The sequence below is a fragment of the Falco cherrug genome, chromosome 3, assembly GCF_023634085.1.
Source record: "Falco cherrug isolate bFalChe1 chromosome 3, bFalChe1.pri, whole genome shotgun sequence".
NCBI classification, from domain to species: domain Eukaryota; kingdom Metazoa; phylum Chordata; class Aves; order Falconiformes; family Falconidae; genus Falco; species Falco cherrug.
In genome coordinates, this window is record NC_073699.1 from 95,572,217 (window position 1) to 95,598,574 (window position 26,358).

The following is a 26,358-nucleotide window of genomic DNA, read 5'->3' on the forward strand; positions in this document are numbered from 1 at the left end:
CCTTCCATAGTTTCTGCTCTCTACCTGCTCTTTAAACAAACTGATCATAAACATGTTTGACCAAACTGGGGCTTCATGGTCTTTATGAGTCTGCCTGCACAAATGCTTAAACAAGGGCTCTTGGGTTTTTTTCTACTTCTGGAAATACTTAAAGCTGAAGCACCCTGGGATAATACTGCTTTCAGGGACTCGGTGGTGACTGATAGTTGACCCGAAGTTGGTTACTGCAACTGTTTCTGCTTCTTTATCTTCTCCACCTGATGATCCCATAGTTTATGGGAAGAATAGTTATCAGTAATTCCTTAAAGGATAGCAAACACATTTCTTCTGAGGTAAGTTCAGCATCTAAGTAGCAGGCCAGGCCTGGTGGCCAGGCCCCTGTCTTAGGATGGGATGGCTTCTCCTCTGGAGATACCCATTGCATTGCTTTCTCTGTTGGCTGAGGCACTAGACTTTCAGCTGTCCATCAGTGAGGTGGGACGAATGCTGTGCTGGCGCACTCTGCCACTTCTGCTGCTATCACATTTGTGCTGGTCGTCAGTATCACACAGCTGTCTTTTGTGTGACCACCTCTTCTGTGACAGCCACCATCTCCTGACTGTGTTACCAGCAGACCCATTAATATTTTCTCGATTACTGATCACTAGAGTTATTCCAAGGTCCTGCTGGAGACCCTGCATGAAATACAGGTCATATATAATAAGATGCCAATTTCAGCCCTGAGCTAAAGCCTAGGGACTTGAGAAAAAGCTCCCACTGGCAAAAGACACTGGTTTTGCTTTTGCAGGCAGCACTATGAAATAGTAGACTTAACCAAAAAGAGGCTTTCTATTGTTAGGTTTTGATTTTGACAATGTGCCCGTTAGTGTTTTAACAGTAAATTCCCACAAAAAGCTCATTCATCCCATAGGTGAAAAGCCTTTTGCGGGCAAAAGTTAAAGACTAGTGCAGCCATCTATTTGTTTTCTATTTCAACCCAAATGGACTATAGCAGACTTTCCTGATTACACTTATGGGAATAGTGGAGGCCACATGACTTGACGAACGAATCTGTGTACATATAAAGCACAGTTGTTGGGAATGTTTTCACTGGTTTTCTCTAAAGTAAATGTCTTGATATTAGGTTGTTCAAATTGTATAATGTGAGGTAGGAGATAAGGACAAAATTTTCAAACAGGCTGTAGGAGGAAAGAATTCTACAATTCCCTGTTATAGGATTCTGTTGTATTTACTACAAACTATTACATGCTGTTGCTGAAGGAGAAGTCATTGCTAGCTAGCACATATTTGCAATAGAGGCAAATCTGGTAACAGAGGATGCCTCTCCTTTTCTGATGGCCATTTGTGGTAGCGTGTACCAGAGGACTGTGTCTCTTGCTAATGCCCACTAAAACTGCTACTCTGAGTAGTAACAACTTAATTGGACATTTGATTTTATTTACTATAACAAACATAGAAAAGCGCTTGAGAGCTCTAACAAGCAGTCTTAGAAGCGGTTGCAAATCCTGTGGGAGCGCTCACCTACATAGTTCACGCATCCTGTGAGGAGGTATGAATGTTACAGGCCTACACATGCCACTCGTCTTGGCATGCCTGACAGCACGCTGAACTGGACACGGGAATGCCAGAGCATGTGAGGGCTTGTTCCCCCATCACATCCCAAGCCCTGCCTCCATGTTCTCTGTACAAACAGCAAGTTTGACCTGCTGCAAATGGGTCTTGCTTTGAGTGGGGTTTGGGCCAGATGCCCTCCAGAAGTCCCTTCCAACCTGAATTATAATTCGATACATCTATTTATTGCTGGTTTTATTTTACCTTCCTCTGAAGCACCTTGATGCTGTTTACTAAGGCAGGATATTGGACTAAATAGGTTTGAAATATCATCCATCCTGGCAAGTCCTGTATTTCCATGTGCAAACAGGATTTATTAGAAACTCAATACATATTGAATGTATGTCTTTAGGGATCTCTTATTTACTTTGGGCAGGTAAATATTGAATTGTCATGTCAAGGTATTTGACTGCATTTTGGAACATAAACTAGAGGAGGTTAATGGGAAAAAAATCAACACCAATGGTAAATGGTAACACACGTTACTGTATACCCCTTCTGCCTTTGCAGGTGTGTGTTTTGCATAGTTACACAAAGCAAACTTCATAGTATCACAAGCCTCGAAGAAGTGAACAGGAGTTGGGAGGGTGCTTTCGTAATCTTGTCAAACTTGTTTGTCAGTTCTTTTCCCTGCCAATTATTTCAGTTACTTTTCTTCTCTTTTTTTGGAGGGGGGGGAAACCTGCTAGTCTGGCCTCCTTTTTTCTCAGTTACACTCCAGATGAAATCCTGACTGTTGCAACTTTCATTGCCAATGTGAAATATCATTGGAAAGCTGATACACTCTGCGGGGTTTCCCACAAGCTGCTCCAGTGCAAGTAACAGGAGGAACAGGAGTGTAAGGGGTGTCACAGAGTGCAGCTGCCCCACGATGTGCCTGGGGCCAGTGGAACCAAGCTTGCATCCTGGTGCTGCACTGAGGCATCTTTTTCACCCACTGGAGGCACATTAATGACTTGCTCATGGGAATATCAAGGATGGTGTATGTGAATGGTTGGCTGAAGCAGCATCTGTAAGATAGCTGTTTTCAAAATAGGGTGATGGCTTGGGGATTGTTTTCCTTAAAACCTTATCCAAGAGTTTTGGGGCTTTTTTAAGAGGAAAAAAAATTAAAAGGATGACATTTCACTCCCCCTCACACAAGTTTTAGTTAGTATCCCAGTGTCCTATGTCACATTAATTTTGAGAATACCTATCTTTGCTGGTAATATCAGGAGAGGACTAGAACAGCGTCTCACAAATTTTTTTAAAATCAATACTTCCATTTTATTTCAAGATAATGCATGCTGCAATTGCTGAAGTTTGTACCTTTGTATTGCATCTAAAGTAGATAATGTGGACATTTTTGGATACACTGAGAAATGTTCTTTCTGGAAGTCTGTAAATCAGCAGAAATTGGTGTAGGAAGAATTCCAACTCACACTTTTTTTTCAGACCTTGAGATTTGCAGGCAAGCTTATACAATTATTACCAGCCCATACAATATGTAAGATTACTTTTTAAGTTAGAAACTAATGGTACTATTGTTGCCAAGATAAGTAACACTCCATATGAAACTTTACATATCAGTTGACCTGCAGTCTTTGTTTTTTATCTAAACATTTATTTATTTTTTTTAATGAACACTGCTCATTTAAAAATGTACACAGGAAGGAAATAGTTGTTTTTACTGATTAAAATGTATAGACTCTCTTTTTAGCCTTTCTGACAGTGCCATTCTCTGCTCTCCCATCACAGCACAAAGAAACACTGTTATTTACCCTGGGAAACAGGTGACTGAACTTATAAAATTCACTACAGGACAAGATGTATTGAGGCCTGGCAGAGAATGACAAATTCTGGCGGGGTTTGCCAAGAAGAGACATATTGATTTTTAAATGATTAATAAGGAGAATATAATTGTATTTCATTAAGATGGATGGGATTTCATTTAGTCTGTCTTCTCCTTTTCCACTTCAGATGCGAAAGGAAATCAAGTCATCATCAATGGCACCTTGTGTTAGCCTGCCATGGAAACGAGGTCATTGACTGAGTAACAGAAGTTTCTGAGAGGCTAGTCTGGGCTTTAATGGAGTTACTAGAATAGATAACATGGCAAAGATAACAGCACTGAGTTTTTCTCAGTCTTCTGAGAACAACCAGGACTAGGAAGACATTGATAACATCCTTGTTCTGGACCTCGATGCTTTTCGAGTTGCATAACATCCCAAGTAAATTGAGTTGGGCATACAAATACACGGGATTTCTCATTTGTTTTTATAAAGTTGTTTGAATCCTGAGGGACCGATAGGCTGAAAAGGGGAGGAGTTAAAAAATCCTATAATCCAGATGTGTTCTTGGAAGCCTTGTCAAGAATATCAGTTTATTCTCAATCCTAAGTATATAATTAACTTGTCTGTGGATTTCTGTGGATTTTAGGACTGTACTTCCACCGTCACCTGACATTGAGGGCTTTGTCAAGGCAGATGTTCGATTTTACATCATCTTTTCAAGCGACAACAAATAGAAGATGACAGACTTTCCTCTCTGTTTTCCAGCACATGTGCCCAGGATGCTAACTCACATTGCTTCTGACTGGGTCTTGTTTTTACTTTTCCTGTAGACATCCAGCTTCTTTCCAGAAGAATTGTAGTGATTATTCAACTGCTCACATGGCAGCGGCTAAACTGCCCAGGTATGGCATCTTAAGGAAACGGATTTTCATTGCATTGCCAGTTTCTATGTCCCAGCATTTCAGTAGCCCTTGTGCCATCAATTGAATTGTACCTGCAGTTGGGGAGTTTTCAGTCAGAGCCTCCAAATAAAGTATTGGAAAGATTTTAGCAACAGGTGAGCCTAAATGAGGGATACTGGCTATTAATTAGCAAAAGGTGAAAGAATATATTAGTTAAGGAATTACTAGGTAATGAAAGGAAGGTAGAATGAAGGTTTAAGAATGCTTAAAGATGATAATTACATTTATATGGTCCTACTAAGTTAACAAATTTATTACAGTGCAACAGTGCAATTTTCATATTATTTTGGATGCAGTTAAAGACATGAAGGACATCGCTTTACTTCTGCAGACAGAAGAAGTTGGATTTTTCAGGTCAGCCAGTGTGATGGTGGATGGAGATGCAGGGATATAGCCTTGTCTGATTAATTTAAAACTAATAAAACAAAAAATTAGTTTTGGATTGAACAGGGGGAGAACAGATTTTCAGGTATCATAGGTGAGTTAATTATCTCAGAACAACAACTCATGCATTCAGGCACAGTAAAATGCAGTTTAAAACTACATTTGAAAACATGCAGCATGTGATCGAGCCCATTTTTCAGGGAAGAAGACTAGACAACAAGGTGGAGTGAATTATGTTCTGAGGCAGGTCAGGAAGGATCCATGAGTTTGTTCCTTGAGCTAGACATTCAATTACTATAAGACTTTGAACAAATCACTTAGGAGTCATGCTAGAATGGAGATGTTGGTGTTTGTTTACATGCTCCCTGTGTGAATTAAACAAGGGTTTTTGTGCAGTTTCCTGTAAGAGTCAGTTGCTCTATCCTTCCCGCAATGCAGAGCACAAAAGTATGTGTATTTGCATAGCTGATAATGGAGAAGGAGGGGAACTTCTGTTTTGCATATGCAGGGCTTCTTGCTTCTGTGGAGGCTGAGGAGAGCAAGATATTCTCAGGATATGCAAATAAGGAGGAATGGGAGGAATCTGGGTGTAAAATGCAGACCACAAGCTTATTCCATGTCTGTGGAGATGCTGGTTTTGAAAGAAAGTAAGAAAATGGTATTGATGAAGCTCTCAACCTCTGCTGGCAGAGACTGCATAGTGGTCTCATCCTCCCAGTTGAAATACTTACTGATCCTGGAGCCACAGTTTCAAAGGCGGGCAAAGTTAAGGTCTCCCTCCCAGCGGCTTCCTCCGGCTTGCTTGGTGGAGCTGGTAGCCCAGGCCTTTACAGCTGAAACTATATTCACTGCATGCAGCTGGAAAATGAGTTCTGTTGCATTTTGTAACACAAATGGTTTCATCCTACACCTGCACTGTGATAATCCAGCTGCTTGTGTTAAGTACCCAGGAGATGGCTTTGCTGGTATAGAATGTGGTATGGTTCTCTGATGGGGCATTTGCAAACTGATGTTCTGCTGGATAAGAGGAGATATATACATTTAAAATGTTATTACAGAATAGCCTAATTCACTAAGACATGACTTATCCTGACAGATTTCTAATGAAACATCAGAAAAGGAGCAAGTCGTGGCAGCAAGAGAAAGGACTGATAATGTGGTCTTGAACCTGGAGCTGGACTGTGGTCACTGCAGCAGATAAGAAATTTTCAGACAAAAATGTCTTTCAAAACAAAAATATGGGTTAACAAAACCCCTAAATTTGGGGTAATAAATACACCGTTTTGTTTGAAAGTGTCTCATTTTAAGCAGAAATTCTACTAACAAAGAGACACTTTCATTCTAAAGTAATGCATAAACTGTCTATTAAATGCAGTCTAGGGTGTGATGAGGTTCTTATCTGTTCACTGAATCAAGCAGGGAAGGTCCTGGGGTCTGAGTCTTCTGTCTTCCAAGTTAGCAGGTATTCTGGGGCGGTGAAGATAGTTTCTCACTTGTTGTGCATGAACTTTTGGTAGACTTGAAAAACTTGAAAAGTTTCATTCAAAAAAAGGATGAAATAATTTTTCAGACTCGGAGAACTTTTGTGGTATGGGAAAAACACCTAAGACCTTGCTTTGCTAAGGATATAATCTCTGAGTTTGCCTCAGATTCTTTGGGATAGTCAGCCAGTCATCTCTCACTGTATTAATTATTTTTCTAAGAAAGATCTGGTACTATTCTCCTACCTCATCTTATCTGTATGGACACTATTCCTATAAAAATTCTGACTGTATGTTGAACCCAGACCAGTTTTAAAGGTAATCATCACCTAATTATTTTTTGTTCAGTTAAATCCTTTATTCTTGCTTTTCCCTTTTTTACTTTCTTTCCTTATGAAGTCTACAAATATGCATTCTAGTCTTCTCTATTTTGTTTAGAAATGCCTTGGCAATGTCTGAGATGATTTCTCATGGCCTCTAACATCAAAACTGAAGGGATGAAGAAAGTAGATATTTAACAAAGTCTTTGTTTGTTCTGTGAAGTTAATTAGTCATTCTTGACCGTCAGATTAGATTAAAATTAAATATGGGTCAATTAACACTTGTTACTTTTGTTAGCTTCATTTCTGACCAACCATGCTGAAATTACCACTGGAAGTCACAAGTTTATTTAAGTAGAAATTAAGATTCAGAATTAGCTTTCTCATTTTTACTAAAATCACAACTTTTTTTCTTTTTTTTTTTTTCTGAGCTTAAATCTGTTAACCCTTTTTTACTTGGTAAGGTGACATGTTTAAATAGGAGGCAGAAATGTAGTATCACAGAAGAATAACACCTTTTTTGTCTTGAAGTATATATTAATAGATTTGTCTTCCAAGCATTTCTTAACCTTAGTGGTTAGTACACTACCCTGACCAAACGTTATTGTCTGCACGAATCACATACATTAGCATTTCTTATTATATTGCTACAATTATCCAGTTTTGGAACAAAATCTTACACTTGGTCCCTAACTTTGAGTCATGTGCTGTACCTTAACAAAAAAGATCATATACTTTGTTTTTGCTTGTAATCAACAAGTTAGATCCTTACCTTCTTCCTGGGTGACCAGATGCCTGCTGTTCATCAGCTCACTCAGTACAGTGCCGTTACACCAAGCAAGCCTCTCAGGTCTGAAGTTTTCCTTCCTCATATTTCTGTTGAGCTGAAAGCCAGGATAAGGTCTCATTTCACTTTATTAGAAAAATGCAGTGCAACATCTAACATTCGCCAACTTGTTTATCACCTTCTCTGTTTTCACCTTCAGAGCTTGTGGGATGTCACCGTTACTGCACTGGTTATCATGGAGACTGCTCATTGAGGCAGGCTTTCCACTGGTGGATGTAATGTCAAAACAAACAAACAAACAAACAGGAAAACCAACCCAACCCAGTGTTTTGGGTTAGAAATTATTTTCAATGTTTATGTTACAATTTTTCATTGAATGCTGCTCTGGTTTCCCCACCATTTTTTCCATCCTCCCTTTCAGTCCATAATTTATTTTTATTGGTTACAGTAAGACTGCAGGCTTTTCTACAGCTGAGCACAGCTGCTAATGTTTTGCTATTGATTCCACATGTTAGCTGAAAAGTGTATAATAATCTGTTTTAATCATTGCCTTTGGCTTTTCCTCTTCCCACTATGAGAAGTGCCCTCTGCCTCTGGCCTGGCATGGCCATAACCAGAAACTGATCCTAATTACATCAAACCGCTCTATGCCAAAATGCCCAAATAGCCGTAACGTGTTTGAATAACAACTGTTGGGAGACATAACTCTGTCCAGCCCCCTGGAAAATGCTTCGAATTATCAACTGTAGATGTGCTGACAGGAAGAAAATCGTGCGGGCGTGGTAGGAGGCTAAGCTACCTCTGGCCCGAAAGGGAATACCTCAGCGGTACAAATGTAATGCTATTTAAGACCCCACCCCCCCCCACCCCCCCCCCCCCATCCCCCCCCCCCCGCTTCAAATCCCTGCAGCTCTGAGGAAGCTCCAAATTATAACAGAGGTCCTAAGGGAACAGCACATAATCAGCCCTGCTGAAAACATGTTGAATAGTGCTAAATAAATCCCAGGTCTAATTATGTTACCGAGACTGCATGGGGACTGCACATCTGGAAGTCCCCCCAAAAAGTCCTGTGGTAGCTGCAGCGAAGCGCAGTCAGCTGCTCCAGCCTCCCTGCAGCTCAGCAGCCATCTCCAGGAAGGAGCTGTGGGAGTCCCCACACAGCGAGGGAGTAGCCCACATCAAGTCACCGCTTATTTAACCTGTCAAACACCTTTCCTTCGGTCTAGGAGGCACCTGCCCAGGCTGGCATGAGGACCAGCGTGTTGCCATTGGATGGGAATGGCTTGCTGCCGCCGAGGCGCAGAGCCCTCACCAGCTCCCCAGCACTCAGCCCATCCTCCTCAACCCCAGCACTCCCTGTACCGAAATGAGAGAGGCAACATGGGGGTTTCTCTGCAAATACAGATGATGGGGGGTTGCTGAAGCAAATGAGAGCTTTGCCACTGGCTTCCCTGGGGCTGTGTCTCGACCACCGTGTCTTCCAACACCAGCAAGCACTGGGAGAACGCACACAAAATGCTCGGCACCCTGCACAACCTTTACAGAAAATGACTGCTTTTTGCCTCAGGAAGCATAGTTCCTCACCCTGACGTGAGTGGCACCTTTCTGAGAAGCCCTTGCCACTACTGTCGTGATCTTTAGGGGCAAAATGTCCTGCCTGGCAGAGACCTCACCACTGGCAGCTGGCTCAGACTGTATGGCAGGTCTGGAAATAAAACTTCTAATTCAGGATCCTGAATTTTCTCACGCTTCCATGGCTTTCATCGGTGATGCTGAAGAACGATACCAGCAGACATGTATCACCAATACCTAGAAAAAGCTATTTAAAACTATTTGCATTCTTTTTTTGGTTTTGGTGTGTTCTGCTTCTGTTGTTTAATTAGTTGGTTGTCAGAAAAGAAGGTGACACACTAATTACTTTTGTAATTGTTATACTGGTATAGTGCTCATAGTCAATATTGCTGTGGTCTGCAGTAAGATTTCTGTATTGTTACATATTACTATGCATCAGTGATTCTTGATGATATATGAAGTGATTATTACTGTATTTTTTAACTTCCTAAGGAGGCCTGGAAGCACCCTGAGAATGCAAGTGCTAATTATGCAGACCACAGAGACAAATTCTTTCCTCTTTGCTGAAATATATCCATTAGAAAACAGTAGAAACCAAAAAATTTTGGATAGTCAATAGTAGCTCTGTTTAGTGTTTAGAAGAGCTTGTGGAGGGTATTATGTATTGCTAAAACTTTGCAAGAAAATAAATTTAAATTTCTCTGTTCTGTGGGATACATATAGCTATTGTTTGCTAAAATGCTCCTTTAATGTGGTGCATAAGAAATCAGGTCTTTCCTTTGAAGTCAGAAGGAAAAAGTAAGGAATTAAATTTCCTGTTCTCCAATTCCCCCCAAATGTAGGGAGTTTATCTTAGAACTTTATTAAAAAGAGGATTGTAGTTTCTCAGGTTTTCTTTTTCTGTGTGCATACGTTTTGTGGCTCATTGAATCTAAACATATTCCTGTTCCCTTTCTCTAGTCTGTAATTCTACCCCCGGTATTAAGACTGATCTTTTGTTTCAAGACAGCAGACCTTAGCAAGACTACATGGGGAAATTTCTACGAAAAAAATGACCCAGTTGTCTTCCCTCCTTCTCCTGTCACCACTTTAAGTGATATTATACCGGTATGCGTTTGATAACAGAGAGGTGGAAATGCTGTTTGTCAGGCCGTGCTCAGAAAACACCCTGATATGATCAATGTCATTCTTCATTAATTCTGCCCAATTGCATGTTCCATAGCATTGGTACAAACCATAGGCCTCACAGTTCTTTATAAGCTGTTTTATTTGTATGTTGTATTCTCCAAAAACATTGCACTGCATAAAATGCATCTTTCCTTTCACCTGTGGAATGATGATGCCATGTCACCATCTTCTCCTCCTTGCAGCAGTTCCTGGGCAACGAGTGAAAAAAGCAAGCTGGACCTTTGGGGTCTCACCTGCCCCAAACCTCTCTCCAGTCCAGGCACACTGCAATGCCTTTGCCACAGATATTTTCTGTAGTTTGGGTTGAATCATGCACCTGGCTGAGCCACAAAGCTGCTGACACCTCCTCAGAAGTGATGTTTCCCAGTGGAAACCCTTGAGGCCTTCACAGTTTCGCCTGTGTCTGGTTTTACTGATGAAAGCCATGGTTATAACCGTGGAGCAGTAGTGCAATAAAGACCCCAAGAATTTCAGAGTTGCACCGTGATAGTCACTGCTGAGATCCCCAGGGAGGAGAAGAGCGACGAGGTGTGCACAGTAACACCTGAACCTTTCACAGCACTGCTGACCAGAGCCACAGCGCAAGCAGGTATTGCAGTGCTCTTAAACCTCTCCAGCAAGGGAGGGGTGGCATTTCGGGGCTGTAACTGTGGGTCCATCTTTTCTTCTCCACGCTGATGCCCTGTATTGCAGCCAGATTGAACCGACGGAAAGCCACAGGACTGCCCTTGCAGGTCATCTCATCCAAGACCTGGATGGAGGCACTGAAACTCTCCTCCTCCTGCAGCTTGAAAGTCATGAGCTCCTTATCCCCCCTGGGGCTTCTGCAGAACCGGCATGTTTGGCGTCATGTACCCTTTCTCTCCTGGCATCTAAAAAGAGTTACGGGATGGTGACAAGGGTATGGAGCAGCTTCTGCCCAAGGAATTCTGAGGTAAACCATGGTGCTTCAGCCCAGGGTAGAGAAGGGAAAGGGGGCAGATGTGGGTGAATACAGATCTGCCTAACTCATGGAAGAGTTAGGCGGTATCAGATGAAGCCAGAGTGGCTGGTTCAAGAAAAAGACCAAAAATATGTGTATCTTGACAAAAGACATATGCATTGAAGCTGCCTGTTGCAGGGTGCTACAAATGCTAATGTTGGCATAGGTTCAAGAACTGGGAAAGTTTGTAGATGAAAAGCATGATGATTGTGACAGACAGAAACCTGTTGAACTGCAGACTGATAAAAGCTGGAAGAGCATTTGGGGAAAGTACCTTTATATACAGCTTTTCCTATTACATCTGTCTCTCAGCATCCACTTCTGGCCACTGTCAGATCCAGGGTGCTGGGCTAGACCTGTGGTCTGACCCAGTCCAGCTGCTCTTAGGCTCATGTGTTACCATGCCTTCATACAAATATCTTAAATCACAGCAGGTCCACAGGATATCTGTGTAGTTGCTCCAAGTTGTTTCTTTTCAAAACTGATCTGCTCACTGATATGGCTTGTGCCATAAACCAGTTGCTTTCCCAGGCTGACAACTTCTCACCATTATCAATGCTCTTACCAGGGCCCAGGCTATCAGAAGGGGCCTCATGCTGCTATCCACTTTGTTAAACAGAAGTTGGTTTTATATTTAGTGGTGCATGGAGTGTACAGATGAAACAAATCATTCCCTATAAACTCAGCAAGATGAATAGGTCCTGTTGAAAGCTAGCAAGGAAGGCTGAATGCAAGATTAATATGCAGTCCCAAGTTATGTTTCCCACAACTTTTATTGATTATTTGGAAAGTAAAAAAAAACCCCATGATTCCTTATATAAGTCAGAGTGAAATTCTTGTGCAACCATTCTTAAAAGAGGAAAATAATTTGTCTGGGAGGAGAGCTCTTTGGTTTCTGTTTGAGGGGCAAGAGGTTTAAGAGCTTCCTGTCATCATTTTAGTGTTGTTTACCAATGAATTCTCAAAATAAGTACAGAATTCACAAGTAGAAATGTTGTGCTGCTCAGAGGCTTCTCCACACTGGAAGGTCACCCTAGACAATAGTAAAAGATCTGTGATCTCTTGGTTTCTCCCACTTTTGGCTCTGAGACTAAATTGGAACTATGAACAGGTGACTCACTGTGTGTTTTGTAACGGTGGGACAGTAAATGTCTCTGTTCTGACAATTTGATATGGAATTGTCATCAAGAAGTGCTTCAGAGTTCAGGGACCGGGTGAGGGATAGACTGTAAGCATACAGTATGTTGTGTGATGCTTCACTGTTTGAAGATCATCCCAGTGATGGGTTAGACCTTATCGGTCCCTCTGTTTCCCCTCTTCTGTACTCAGAGGAAAAGTGACTGACTAATCCTGCATCATTTGCTCAGCTGCTTTGTAGATGACCTTGTTGAAAGGGATGTGCTTTCTGGATTAGGGGGGCTTGTTATATGTCATAAATCTTACAACAGAATGTAAATTGTGTAATTTACACAGAATACAGAACTGCAAAGTCTTTTCTCCTTTCTCAACCAAGAAGTGCAGTTATCATTGTTTTACTAGTCTTAATTATGGGTTTTCTTTTCTTTTATTATTATGAGTGCTTTCATAATCATTACTGCCTGGCTGCAAAGGGAAAGTTCTGACCAAAATATGAATCTATAGCAAGTCATCTAAAGGATGTGAAAAATTATATTCTATAAGGTCCAATGCTTTGTATTGATCTTACAGAAGAGACAAATCTCATGGGTCAAAGTTGAAGTGATATGGACAAGCAAAATCAATAATAATTTTTAAAATAGGCATTTTTTCCCTTTTCTTTTACTAATTCATGAAAAAAACACAAGAGCACCATAAGACTTGCACAATATTGACGTTTCACAGATTGCTGCTGTGTTTTGTTTTTTAATTAATTATGTTTTGGAAAATATTTTTTGCCAACATCCTGTTGAAAATACCTGTTGGCAAAAAGGTATTTTCAAAGCTGAAATCAAGCATTTCTATCCAAATAGTTCTGCTCTCTGTTGTGGCATGGCTAATACAAGGGTTTTTTTGGTACTTTGGACACATAAAAAATTATAGCCTTCCTTCTTTCTTCAGTAACAGTCAGAATTGTCTGTGACGGGTTAGAAGCCCTCTGACATCCTGTGGTGAACCTCACTGGGTGGTTCCTGCCTCCCTGTGCCTTTCCCCATGCCCTCTGAAGGCAAGAGCAGAAGATAACAAGTATCTGTGCCCTAGCTGACACGTCCTCAGTCTGGTATAAGGCGTGTTAAATGAAATTAGCTGAACAAAGGGGGCAAATACATTTGTTTCTGCTTGTGCTGCTGGAACAGCAAGTCCTAGTGGGGAAGGAGCCTACCTGGCTGGGGAGGCTGCTGGAGGTGGTAACCCTTTAAGCAGTAACTGCCAGAAATTTTCTGAGATGATGCCTCTGAAAAATTATTTTTGCTGCCACAGACCTGCCCATATTTTCTGGACACTTGTGCTGAATTTTATGTACTGAGTCTTAGCCTTTTTATACATGGAAAGATGTAGATTTTTCTTTGTTTTACATAAATAAAACCAGATCCTCAGAGCTGGAATTTTCAGAAAGCTTTCCATCACTGAATTAACGGTAGCAGATTTAGAGTAAAGCTGATTGCTTGGGAAACCTTGCAGTCACTGAGGCTCTTGATAGGTGCCTGGCCACTGGGTATGGGATAGGAGGCATTCTGTCCTATCTGCCCTTAAACAGAGTCAAAATCTAGGAGAAATCTCCTTGGTTGAAATCATTCCAGAGCTTCACTGACTCTTGGAGGCTGGTTTGGATTTGATCTAGCATTATCTCAGGTTTCAGCAGGAAAATTTCATGCAGCTTTACCCTGTTACCCTCTCTTTGCCAGCACACAGATATTTAGTTGAGAGCTGCTTAGGTTTTTTTGTTTTTTTCTCTTAGGAAAACCAGGCTGTTGTGGATTTCTGCCATGTACAAATAAACCTCCTCTACAAATTAAAAAGGTCTCTCAGTAATGATTTCCATGACACCCACTCATCAGTGTCCACCTTCTTGAGTACCTATGTGCTGGCATGATCATATTAGTGTCTTTGTTGATGACTAAAATGGAGGCTATTGTTCTGCAACATATGCCAGAAACAAATTTCTGTTGGCAGGCACCCTGGAGACTGAGATAATTCATTTTAAAAAAATAAAATAAAATTATAAACCAGATTTGAATTATTTTGTTAAAGAGCTCAGGAAAATGCTTCTTTTCCATCTTCTCTCTTTCCGTAAGTACTCCTAGAATTTTGCCTCATCCTGCGTGTAGTGCTGGGGCCTCTTGCTTGAAAGGAATAAAACCAGATGTAGACCATGATGACTTTTTTCATTGGCCAAATTTTGGCTTGCTGTTAAATATTGTTATTATTTAAAATCCTCAAAATACTCTATGTACTGAATAGACTAGTGGGAGAAATGTCACCCCTAAGAGTGTTTTTAGCTCCAAGAGCCTATTGCATAGAGCATGCCTTGCACCTTGTGTAGGATAACTTGCAAACTGGAGACAGTGTGTGTGGAGCTGGGGACAGGGGAGGAGAACCCAACACACCTAATTATAGCCTTTAGTATTACACAGCATTTAGCAGCCATTAAACGAGCAGTTGTTTGATTTCAAAGCTCTTCTAATTGAACATTAGTCACATACTCTCCCTTGTCCTCTGTTTGCTGTGTTAAAAATCACAGCCCTAAAAGAGCTTACTTGAAAGATTCCATAATTAAGTAGCCACTTAGTCAAGGAATGTCAAAACCCTTCTGTCCCAGGGACAGAGACAAGCCTTCGGGTGAAGGGTTACACCACTGTAGCCAGTGGCAGGATCCAACCAAAATTACATAGAATCGTAAAATGATTTAGGTTGGAAAAAACCTTTAAGATCATCAAGTCCAACTGTTAACTTAGCACAGCCAAGTCCACCACTAAGCCATTCCCTAAGCACCATGTTTACATGTTTTTTAAATGCCTCCAAAAATGGTGACTTGACCACTTCCCTGGGCAGCCTGTTCCAATGATTGACAGTCCTTTTGGTGAAGAAATTTTTACTAATACCCAATATAAACCTCCCCTGACACAACTTGAGGCTGTTCCCTCTTGTCCTGTTGCTTGTTATCTGGGAGAAGAGACTGACCCCCACCTGCCTACAGCCTCCTATCAGGGAGTTTTAGGGGGTGATAAGGTCCCCCCTGAGCCCCCTCCAATCCAGGCTCAGCACCCCTGGTTCCCCCAGCCGCTCCCCATCAGACTTGTGCTCCAGACCCTTCCCCAGCTCCGTTGCCCATCTCTGGACACGCTCCAGCCCCTCGGTGTCTTTCTTGTAGTGAGGGGCCCAAACCCCAACACAGGTTCACCAGTGCCCAGCACGGGGGGGCGGTCACTGCCCTGGTCCTGCTGGCCACAGTATTGCTGATACCATCCAGGATGATGTTGGCCTCCTTGGCCACCTGGGCACACTGGGGGCTCATGCTCACCCAGCTGATGGCCAGCACCCTCAAATCCTTTTCCAGCAGGCAGCTTTCCAGCTGCTCTTCCCCAAGCCTGTAACATTTAAAAAGTGCAGTGGGAAGTGGATGGAAGGGGTGTAACAGAGCAGATTGAAGGGGAGAAAGAAAAACAATAGGTACAAATTTCTACCAGTTTCCTCAGGCATCCATAGCAGCTGCTTAATGATACATGTATCATTATATCTTGGAGTAGTTGGAGGGCAGAAGCAGACTTGATTACACTACAGACAATTGTTTCACAATAATTCTGGACCATTTTTCATTAGCTGTCTCCCCTTACAGCAAAACAAGGGATAATTTTTTTTAAAAAAAATCTTATACCTCTAGAAGGTTGTCCAACAGTTAAAAATTTTTAATAATTCATCATGCGAAACATCTTGAGCTAAATACTAAATTTCCCAGCAATAACAACAAAAGATGGATGGAAGGAGCTGAGGTTAACTTGCTCTGATAGAAACAAAAGGGTAAATAAAAAGAATGATGCTATCACTTTTCCATGATTTATCAGTACATTTTTATTACACCCTCCTCTTTGACGTGTTTTGTCACTCAGTATGTTGAGCCAAACCAGTTCATTCCAAGCAAGCTGATTAAGTAACTGATTAAAACAAAGCAGCAGATTTGTCTGCCTATAATCATTTACCATGACACAAGCAATAGGTGGCAGGCCTTACTGGCGAGTGCAGCTGCTGACATTACCTTTTAGGACAGATAAGGACTTGTGGGTTTGACCCCCTGGCCTGGCTCATCAGGTCACCAAGTAATACGGCTGTAGTGGTGCGAGCAACAACTTCAACAGCAATTGCTGTGTTTTCTTGCTTTTGCACCATTATAGAAAGATGACTCGTTCATAGTAACATTTAAATGTGAGGCTTCTGACTTCATTAAATGGACTTAATGTACCCAGCTATGAGCAAGGAGCAATCTGTAGGAAGAGAAGCCCTGTTGCTTATTTTAGGTCTGCTTCCCAAGGCGCACTGTGATTGCTCCTCAGGTCAGGTAAGGGTGACTAAGACCTAAGTCAAGTTCTGAGCATTATATGACCTCCTGTTCAATGACAACTTGTTTAGAGGACTTACTTGGGTAGAAATGAGGAGGTGATGGCAGCTGAAGTGGAAGAAGCCATTTCAACAGTGGTAGCAACAGTTCTACACTGAGGATGGGCAGCACCTTCTACAGGAGTCAGAGCTGGGATACAAAGTTGAAACAAAAGACCTGCTGCTACAAACTTGTTCATGCTGCTGAGAGGAAAGCAAAGTTGTTAGTGACTGCAGGTCCCCCCCAGAAATAACTTCTGTCTTCTGATCTCTCTCTCAGAGGTTGGAGCCAGCTTGGCTTTCCAGCACAGGCAAAGCAGGTGATGGTGGTGGTCTGAATCATTTGGCATTTGTTTCTAAATGCTATTTTGGGTGCCTGAGGATTCAGCTCAATACCTAGGATTTACCAAAACATGTTAGAGAGGTGAAATGAATGGGAGTGAGAGTAAGAGACTTACACCAACATCTACGGTTTGGAAGACGCTGTGCAGGGTCTGTCTGCCACGGGGTGTGCTTGGGCACTACGGGCTCTTCCTGCAAGATGTTTTGAACACAGCTGTAGTGAGTTAATGCACTAGCTGCCTGCCTCTTGGAAATGCCTAAACTTTGGAAGTCAAAACAAGGCCACTGCTGTTCAGGATCCCAGTGTGGGACATCCTTATAGGCAGTAATGTGTCCCAGGAGCTCTGTTTCCAAGACCTACTCTTGTGATCAGAACAACATGAAGCAACTGCCGCAAATGGCATAAATACTAGATTCTGATTCTTCATCTGTGGGTAGAAAATGCATTTTTTTCTTTCCTAAGAGGACTACAAATTTTCAAATTACACAAAAGAATCTTGTAACACTTAGGTGTTGAGCCCTTAAAATATTGAAATGAGATGATATGCGTTAAATGCACCCACATTCCCTACTTCAACTTGGTTATTGATACAATTAAAAGCACTTCCAAATATAAGTCCACTGGAAGTTAGACATGCTTTTTAAAATTGCTGGTATAGCAAGTGATACTGCAATCAAATGTGTTTTGAAATACAGGGTCCTGCACTGCTCATTGCATTGTAACCTAGACACTTCTTTAATCTTACTCAATCCATCATTGTCTTGTTTGAAGATTGCAATTTCCGTAGGTTTTCAGAGAAAAGGAAGATAGTGGCTAACCACAGAACACAGCAAACTGTAAAACATCTTGCCATGTTCACTTTTCCCTTGCCCTAGCAATTGATGCTGTTGCTTCTCTTGCCCTGTGAGTTATAGCTTTAGTAAAGCAGTGCCAGAATCAAGTCAGCGGGCCTCTGCTGGCACTGCAGAATGACAATTCTTATCTGTTTTCTATAGCCTGACATTTTCAGTAAGCCTGGAAGGTTTGGTTAATAGGGTTTGTCAAAAGGGAGCTACAGTATAAAACATTGAAATATGGAATGAGATCAAAGCAGAGAACCTGTGTCACGTTAAATGTTACCAAAGCAATTTCAAGGAGACTAATTATTCACAATAGATAACTAAATTGTAAATCTCTATTACAAGTGGGGGATTGAATGTGAGTTTCCTTGGAAAGCAGTGCTGAAGTCTGCTACTTTAATATCTAATGCATAAGGAAAATGGCAGATGTGCCAGAGGCTTGGGAAGTTGAGAGGTCAAAGAATGAATGGACATAAACTCCTGGATTCACTCTGCAAGTCCTGAAAAGACATATTTGCATTATAAAATGCCTGATAGACTTTTTTTTTTTAAATAGTCTGATATTGAAAGCATTCTGATATAATAATTCCTTATGACTATTGCTAACTAGAGAAAGGAAGGGACAGACATCAGAAGAGAGACATCTAGGTATGCTTAAGGATGCGTATGTGAATTTTCAATGAACATTCATAATTGGGTGATAATCGGGTCCTTCCTAAAATTCCATGGCCTGCCTTTTGGGTGCAAATCTAGGATGGGAATTGTGCTTGTTACTGCCACTGTGAAATCCTGCATCCTATTATGAAATAGCACATAATGGTTAATCTGTGCCCTGAGGAGGAACTTGTCCCTGTCCTTTCTATTATGAGGCATTTTGTGAGAAGAGGAAAGGTAGTGGACAGTGCCTATGAGAAGGGGCTCTCTGAAATATCCTTTTGGAATAGAATGCAACGTTTCTTGCTTCTGTTCTCTAGATTGCTTTTGTTGTCTAGATTGTGGTTCAGCCTTATGGATGCTTTTAGATGTTCTTATTTATAATAGAGGGTGCATTGTGGCACAAACTGTACATCTGACCATAGTTTTCCTGCTGTTGCCTCTGTTCTCCATCTTAGTTACTGCTTCTGCTAGCATTTGCCGTGTAAATACAAGGAGACCTACCAATGTAAGGCAATGTGCTACACGACTGGAAGTGTATTCCTAAGAACAAGGATGTAGCTATACACCACGGTGGCTGAACTCTTCTTTCTGGACTCAAGGGTATCATCCAGTCTATTAGAAAACCTCCCTGAAGAAGCTCTTGCTTATTTATGGCGGTGCTGAAGGGGGAAACTGTTCAGAGCATACCAGGAATTTCCTTCCTGGTGTCTGTCTGTGCAGCTGTGAGAGGAAATAAATGCAGTAGGGTTATCTCTGGCAAAGCATATACTCATAAATGGGGCTCCAGTTCTTGGAGTTGTTGGGGATTAATGAGGAACGTTTATATCCGGATGATTGCATTAGATATGACATAAATGTAGATAAGGTGGAGGAGAGATGGATTTCTTTACTTCCAAAGGAATATGTGAACTTCCAAGAGTTCTCTGTATTGGAGCAAGTTTACAAATTCCATTATTCTTTGCCATAAACATTACATGTTCTTTTTGCTTTTTCTATTGACAGCCAGCAATGACCTGTATAACTGGCAAAGAGAAAAAACAGTACCTTTGGCCAGGTAGTGACCATGATGACACTAGAACTTCTTATTATGATGATGGAGGGTCCTGTTACCTGCAAATGCATTTATATAGTTGATTGCATGGGCTTTAAGCAATAGACCACTGATTCCTGTTGCCTGGACCTGGGACTAATCTGAGCCTAGGCAGGAGAAGCCGAAATGGTCTGGTTGAAGCTGATGGTCTCAGCAGAATTTCAGGACTTCATAGATTTGATGGATTTTCAAGTTGTCTGCTCTAACAGGCAGGATAATTCTGTCTGTGTTACTGCTCTTGTGAATACCTTCGACATAACTGTAGCAGATTAGTTATAGCTAACGTGCATGAACTCTGCAAAGAGCTTTGTGCAGTACGTCTTAGAAAACACTGGGCTACCTGCATGCATCACACACTCACTGTGCTTGCACAACAAAGTTGATGTTTCTGGAGCTGACTTGTCAATTATGCACCTCCCTCTAAGACCGATGAATCCTAACATACCAAATTCATGTTGCTTCACTGTGTGTCTAAACCAGAACTATTTATGTCCACAAAGTCATGAAGAGAAATACTGCAACTCTTGTCCAGAGGAATTATTTCTTGTCTGTCTTATATCTATATCTAGAACACAACCCTTAGATGGTCACATCAAGGAATGAACTATCAAGAAACTACACAGAGTTAATGTGGGTTGTTTCACTCGTGAAGTCATTCTGTACACAAACATTGCTAATTATGAAGCTGTTGGCACTATCGTGTTGTGGATGTTTGTTGAGGTTATTTTAGGAAATCACTGTTGTTGGGAGTCTTTAGGTCAGCAAGGTGAATATAGCAATTCTCACACCTCACAATTTTAATGCATGTTTTCAGACAGCTTGCTTAGACTTCATCAGCAGTAAAGCTAGTATTGATGTCTGTCATATATAAGCAGTAATTACTAGGAAGCATGCATTTAATTCTTCCTGCACTTCATTTCTTCTGCACTGAATTTGTATTCATTTTCATTTAAAAGGTTGGCAATAAAATAGTAAAGGACAGAGTGGTACCAAAGAGTACAGTGAAATTAGTACAAAAGCAGAAATGACATTTCCTGAGTTTGTGTACGACACAATTTACCATTCAGCGTAGCACTTCTTCCAGCTGGTAATCCATCAGAGTTGCAGGACAAGGCAGTGCTTTGTGGACAGTCTGCAGTAGGTGGTTGCTACATTAATAGAATGCAAAGGAAAGGTTTGTGATAGGGAAAAGAAGAGCCTAGAGGCTGGAATATTGGCACTGAAAAGGGGGGTTAAAGGTCTGACCTTCTGGGAATAGCCTGCAGTGTTTTCATCTCAGTAAGGTGTAGAGGTTCTCTTCCATGCTGGTGTAGCTGGTATTTCTGAAGTTCCCAGTAACTCCAGGGCTAATGTCAGTCCAGAGTCTAGTGGCAGAAGACAGCATATTCACAAAGTTTTCAGTTGTGAATGTCTTTCCAGCAGAGGACACAGAAAAGAGACACAAACCTCATCCTTGACCAATTGGGAAATCTGTCCGATGCTCTTAGTCAGTCATTCATATCGTGATGTGTGTTAGTTCTCAGATCTGGGTCACTCCATTTGGGAGTCACATCCCATTTCATAATTAAGGGATTAATTTATAATATTATACGGTGAGGAACTAGTGCTTGATGGAGAGGATGGAAGTGCAGCTTGTTAGCTAACCCCTTTCCTAACATTTTACAGCTGTTGAGGCCAGACAAAAATGGCAGTCTGGATGCCCTAACAGACGCTGGGGTTTAGCCTGTAGAGGTGAATGCAATAAGCATTCTGGACCCAATTGAGGTCTATGATATCTGAAATTCATTAACAAAATTTATACATGTGGAAGTTTAATTTTTCCTCGGCTATATGGGAGTAGGGGCTTTTTTTGTTTGTTTTTTCCACAGCTTTGAATTTACAGTTGAGTTTAAGCAGCTCTCTTGCACAGGTGATTTTTAAGTGAAAACTATATTCTTTGAGATCTTTGGACTGGCTCAGTTTTTAAACTTTGATATAAAGCTGTTTTCTTTTTACTCCTTTACCTGGCTGGATTCTTTAAGAACTGCTGCAGTTTGATTGTCATGAAACTCTTCTCAGACTTTCAAGAAACCAGTGCATCTTCTGTTTAATGAAGTGTATTTTTTGGAAGGTTTTGCAAAAGGTGCCTGCTGGTGCTGCGGTTATATTTTTTATTTTCCATTTGTGGCAATCTTTGCATTGACTAATGCTCGTGTGAAACCCATCTGTGCTCTCCTTATTTTTGGTGACGAGCCAAACACAAAGTCAAAGACAAAGTCCCAGCAGTCAGAAGGTATAAAATGGGCTGTGGATAGGAAAAAACATTTCCAGTGATTTTTCTTACCTTCCTTCTAGGCACTCATTCAAGAGCCTGTTAGTAATTTATTCAACAGTCCACACATATGCGAGGATAGAAGAATGAAGTCTTCTCAGAGCTCTTTGCATTAATAGTTATTTACTTCCCTATAAACTGTCACAGAGCAGTGAAATAAACTTTCTGAGAAAGGAGTCCTCTAGTCATTCAATTGTGGTGGAGCCACCTCACTCCAGAAATGTGATGAAACATGCTCCAGGGAGGTGGAGCCGCTGGGGTGCTGCCGAGTGACTTCCCTCTGGTATGAAATACTGAACTTAACATGAGATTTTCCTAACCAGGGGCTGCCAGAACACCCTGTAAGTGGTGCTGATGCCTTTTGAGACCAGCACATAATAATGTGTTCTGGTCATCTTATATGGAGTTGGTAAAATCTAGGATTATAAATTGTTCTGCTAGCCGTTATTATCCATACTAAATGATTTCTTGGTACTTCAGAAAAGAAAACTAATGCACAATTAAGAAAATGCCATTGTTATCTCTTCTGCAAACCACCTTGTAATATCATCAGCTACAGCAAATCAGTCCATTTTACTACAGAATTATGTAATTTAATTGATGGTTAAAGTTCATTCATTTTAATACATTTATTATATAAACATACAGAAAGGCTGAAGTAGAGGGAAGAACCTTCTCTGGGTTGCATGTTCTTTTTTTTATTTATATTCATACTCTATTTTTTAAAATATTTAGTTGCAGAAACAGTAACACACTTTTAAAATAAACTTTGCCTGGCACCATAGGAAAAGGGAAGAAGGTTTTGAAGAGGCATTTACACGTTGGCCAATAAATGACTCAGCAATTTGCATCTGCAAGGGAGCAATCTTTTTTTTTCTTTTTTTTTTTTTTTCCTCCCCCTAAATAAGCCATTGCATTCAAAGTTGATTTGTTCCAAGGAAAGGAGCTGAAATTAGTTACTGACATGCAATAATTCATTTCTTATTTTTCCAACAGTAATTAAATTGCCCGGAACTGTTGTCATTTAACAGCCTATTAATTGACTAATGTGCATTACTTGCATGCAAGCTATAGGTAATACCCAAGGATTAAGAAAGGAAGAAAGAAGCAGAAGGAAAACCTGACTGGTTTTCATGACCATCATAGATGAATGATTAATTTATTTCATAATGGAATGTAGGTTTTGCAAATGCAGATAGGTTAGATTTTAAATATGCAATTTCATCAGCAATAGTCCTAAAACAGGAAATAGTAGTCAGCTATTAATTCTTTGGAGAGGAGCAAAATAACTGATCAGTTGTGATTTCTTTCAACCATGTGGAGGTTATATAGCTCTTCCTTCCTTAAAAATCAATGATTTCTCCTTGGGTCAGTATTTTCAGTAGAAAATTCCTTCCTCTAATCATATCGTTGGCAAAACATTGTGATATTTTCTTCCTTTTGTTCAACATAAAAACAACCAACACCGAAAGAAACTTTATCATGTGCATCGGATAGTCTCAGCCTAATAGCAACTACACACAAAGGTGGATATAGGCAAGTTCAGCAGCTTTGATTCGGTCTAGTCAAATATGATACATTCCAGTGCTGTATTAGTGGCCTATGTGGGGTAAAAAAAATCAATGAGGTCAACATCTAGATCCCAGCTGAGAATAATCCACTTCATAAAAATAAACCAAAAAGTCCAACCTAAATGATTTGGTGATTCTGTCACAGTAAACTCTAATTTATAGTGTTGCAGGCTCCTAAAGGAGTCTACAACTATATGAATAGACAGGGAAACAAAGGTCAAGTTTTTAAAGGGAGAGGTGTGAGATGGGATTTTCTAAATCACCTAACCATCAAGAGACTAATAACGAGAATGTCTTTCTATGAAACTGGGAATCATCAGTTAGAAGACATAAGGAGGGAAATGAATTGGATATATTAGCTGCCTAGATGTGAGAGAAACATGGAAATGCAGTCGAATGAAGCAGCAGTTAAGACAGCAAGGAAAAAAAAATACAAATACATAAAAGCCATCATGTAGGGCTTCTAGGAGGATCAAGGGGAATGGAATAGCTCTAGGACACAAGGCTGAAGAGAGCATCCGCATTGTTCAGTTCACACACCATGGCTGGGAGTTGTTTGGCCAAATGCAGGAGTCAACAGTGCCCATGTCTCCATCTGCTTGGCTTTCTTTGCAAGTTTGGCATGAAAAACAGGCACTTCTTCATACTGTTTTTCCTCATGTAAGATACAGCAGAAGAACTGTGCTCTGCAGGTGCTTATTCTTCTCCATCGGCTATTGAAAGGGAGCCTGCATCGATAGATGGGATGTAGACACCTCCACTGCAGATCTGTGAAGTTAGAGAAGATGGATCCCATCACTGACCCCAATGGTTGCCTGTCATATCTGGGGACTTGACCAAGTACTCAGTTCTTTAAATGTCACTGAACCTACAGCACACCCTAAATATGGCTGAGCTGTGGTTTTCAGGTCACCACAGGTAAAGCTAAGCCTTCAGACCCCTGTGGCCATGGTGCAGGAAGGACACTGAGTGTGCAGCCAGGCTCCCGGGCAGTCAAGGCTGTCTTTCAAAGTGCGACTTCATGTAAGCCCATAACATGCTCGTGTTTATTTCAATAAAACAGTCATTTAGACAATAGCTAAGTATATCTGGAAGAATATATGGCAAGGCAATGAAACTATTAATAACATTTGGATACCTCCTGCACTGTGTTAATGCATCACAAGTTAGCACACTATTGATTCAGTATCAAATTTCTGAGAAACAATCCTCTTACCAATATCTAGGATCTGATGTTGTAATTGAACCAGAAAATGTAAGATTCCTAGCATTACTGCTGAGAATTCTTCCCAATAAATGTGTGTTTTCCACTGGGGCTGAAATCACTGCAAGTGATAGTTTTAATTTTTTTTCCTTTTTATATTTTTCCTATCATACAGGTTCCTTTTCTCCCCTCTGTGTGTAAAAGAAACATAATGGGGCCAATTCTTGCATCCTACTATCTTGACTTGTGGGAGGATCATTTGAGATACTTGGTTTAGATAATTAAATCTTTTGTGGAAGTATTAAATTTTGAAAGAAAGGAAATAGGTGGTCTTGGAAAATACTGTGTAGGAAAAAAGCACCTGTAGGAATCATAGGCAGTATAAGCCTTTGTCACTGTGTGAGGAAAAAGGAGAAAGAACGGAGTAGAAAAGAGAACCCTGGTTATGACACTGAAGCATAAGGAAGAAAAAATGGTTCGTGCTTGAAGGAGAAATGAAATAGTGCTAAGGAAGGAAGTGACAAGAAGAATGGCTGAGTATTTGGCCTCTTAGTTTTGAGTGGGTGCCAGCATACCCCAAAACAGATGGCACAGCAGTTTATTTCCATTACACATGCCTTCTCATTTCAGGGTCTCCCTCAGATATCCATATTTCTTTTATCCAGCACCTTACATCTACAGCTATTAGCCTCCAGTTTTTTGTCCGTAAGGACTGAAGAAATCCTCTTTTTGTTTTTTTCCCAAGCTCATTTTGATTTTCCTTCTTAGGTCTAGGATAACATAAGACTGGTTTCTTTCAGAAAACAAGATCGTAAAGGGAAGCCAAAAGATTGTTATTATTATTTAGTATCTTTGGCTTTGTTAGATGCTAGTCGTTGTTACTTTGTGCAGTACACCTGCCTTTCCTCCCAGTAATATCATTCTTTCTCCTGGTAAGTGAGTGGCCTCAGCCACAACATCAAAAGTTGTGAAGTAAAAGCATACTGTTATCAGACAGCAGGAGATATAGCTATGAGAAAGGGTGAACTAGAGAGTTAGGAACATCGCTGCCATCATAATAGCATCTTTTTTCAAGTTACATTGGTAGATTTATGCCAAAATCGTCAAAACTGCATTTTTTCACCTGGTTCTAGCCTGTGCGGTTGCAGTTGCTCCCATGCTGGATGTGGTCTGGACACATATGCCTCTCCACTGGCTTTCCAAAGTGCCTGGATGTTTTTTTTTTTTAACTGAAGCTTTACTGCTTTGTTTTGGTGAGAGTCTGTTCCGTGTGAGAAGCTATGTGGAGTGCAGAAAAGCTGGTTCCTGGTAGGAGGCCAAGAGTTCTTCCTTATCTGTAAATGGTTCATCACATACATAGTTAATGCCAAGTAGCTGAATAGCCACAGCTATAAATAACTTGCTAGTTACGTGTATTTTGTACTTTGATTGTTTTTCCATAGCTAATTACATATAACAAATATAACATGTCAAATGTAGATAACCTAGAAGTTATTTATCCCCTTTCTTATTCATCCTAGATGGCTTTTAACCAAGAACATACATTCACAAAATATGCCTGCAAACCACAAGTGGCAAAATCTGAACCTGTAAGTACACGTGATCTACTTTAGAAAAGACATGTAGCAATTAACAAGGAAGAAATGACACTGACTTTTCATAGCTGTGTTGCACACTTATCAAAACATTGAAATCTGAAGAACTTCTGAGCCTCTCATAATTTCTAAACAAGTACAG

General features: G+C 40.8%; 1 long non-coding RNA gene across 1 annotated transcript; it reads left to right on the forward strand.

Annotated features, from left to right (window-relative positions):
* Positions 1-10,545: 10,545 nt before the first annotated feature.
* On the forward strand, positions 10,546-26,210 carry LOC114014696 (uncharacterized). Its single transcript, XR_003558294.2, has 3 exons — positions 10,546-10,666; positions 10,771-11,011; positions 26,142-26,210. It is a non-coding gene; the product is annotated as an uncharacterized LOC114014696 (long non-coding RNA).
* Positions 26,211-26,358: the final 148 nt, after the last annotated feature.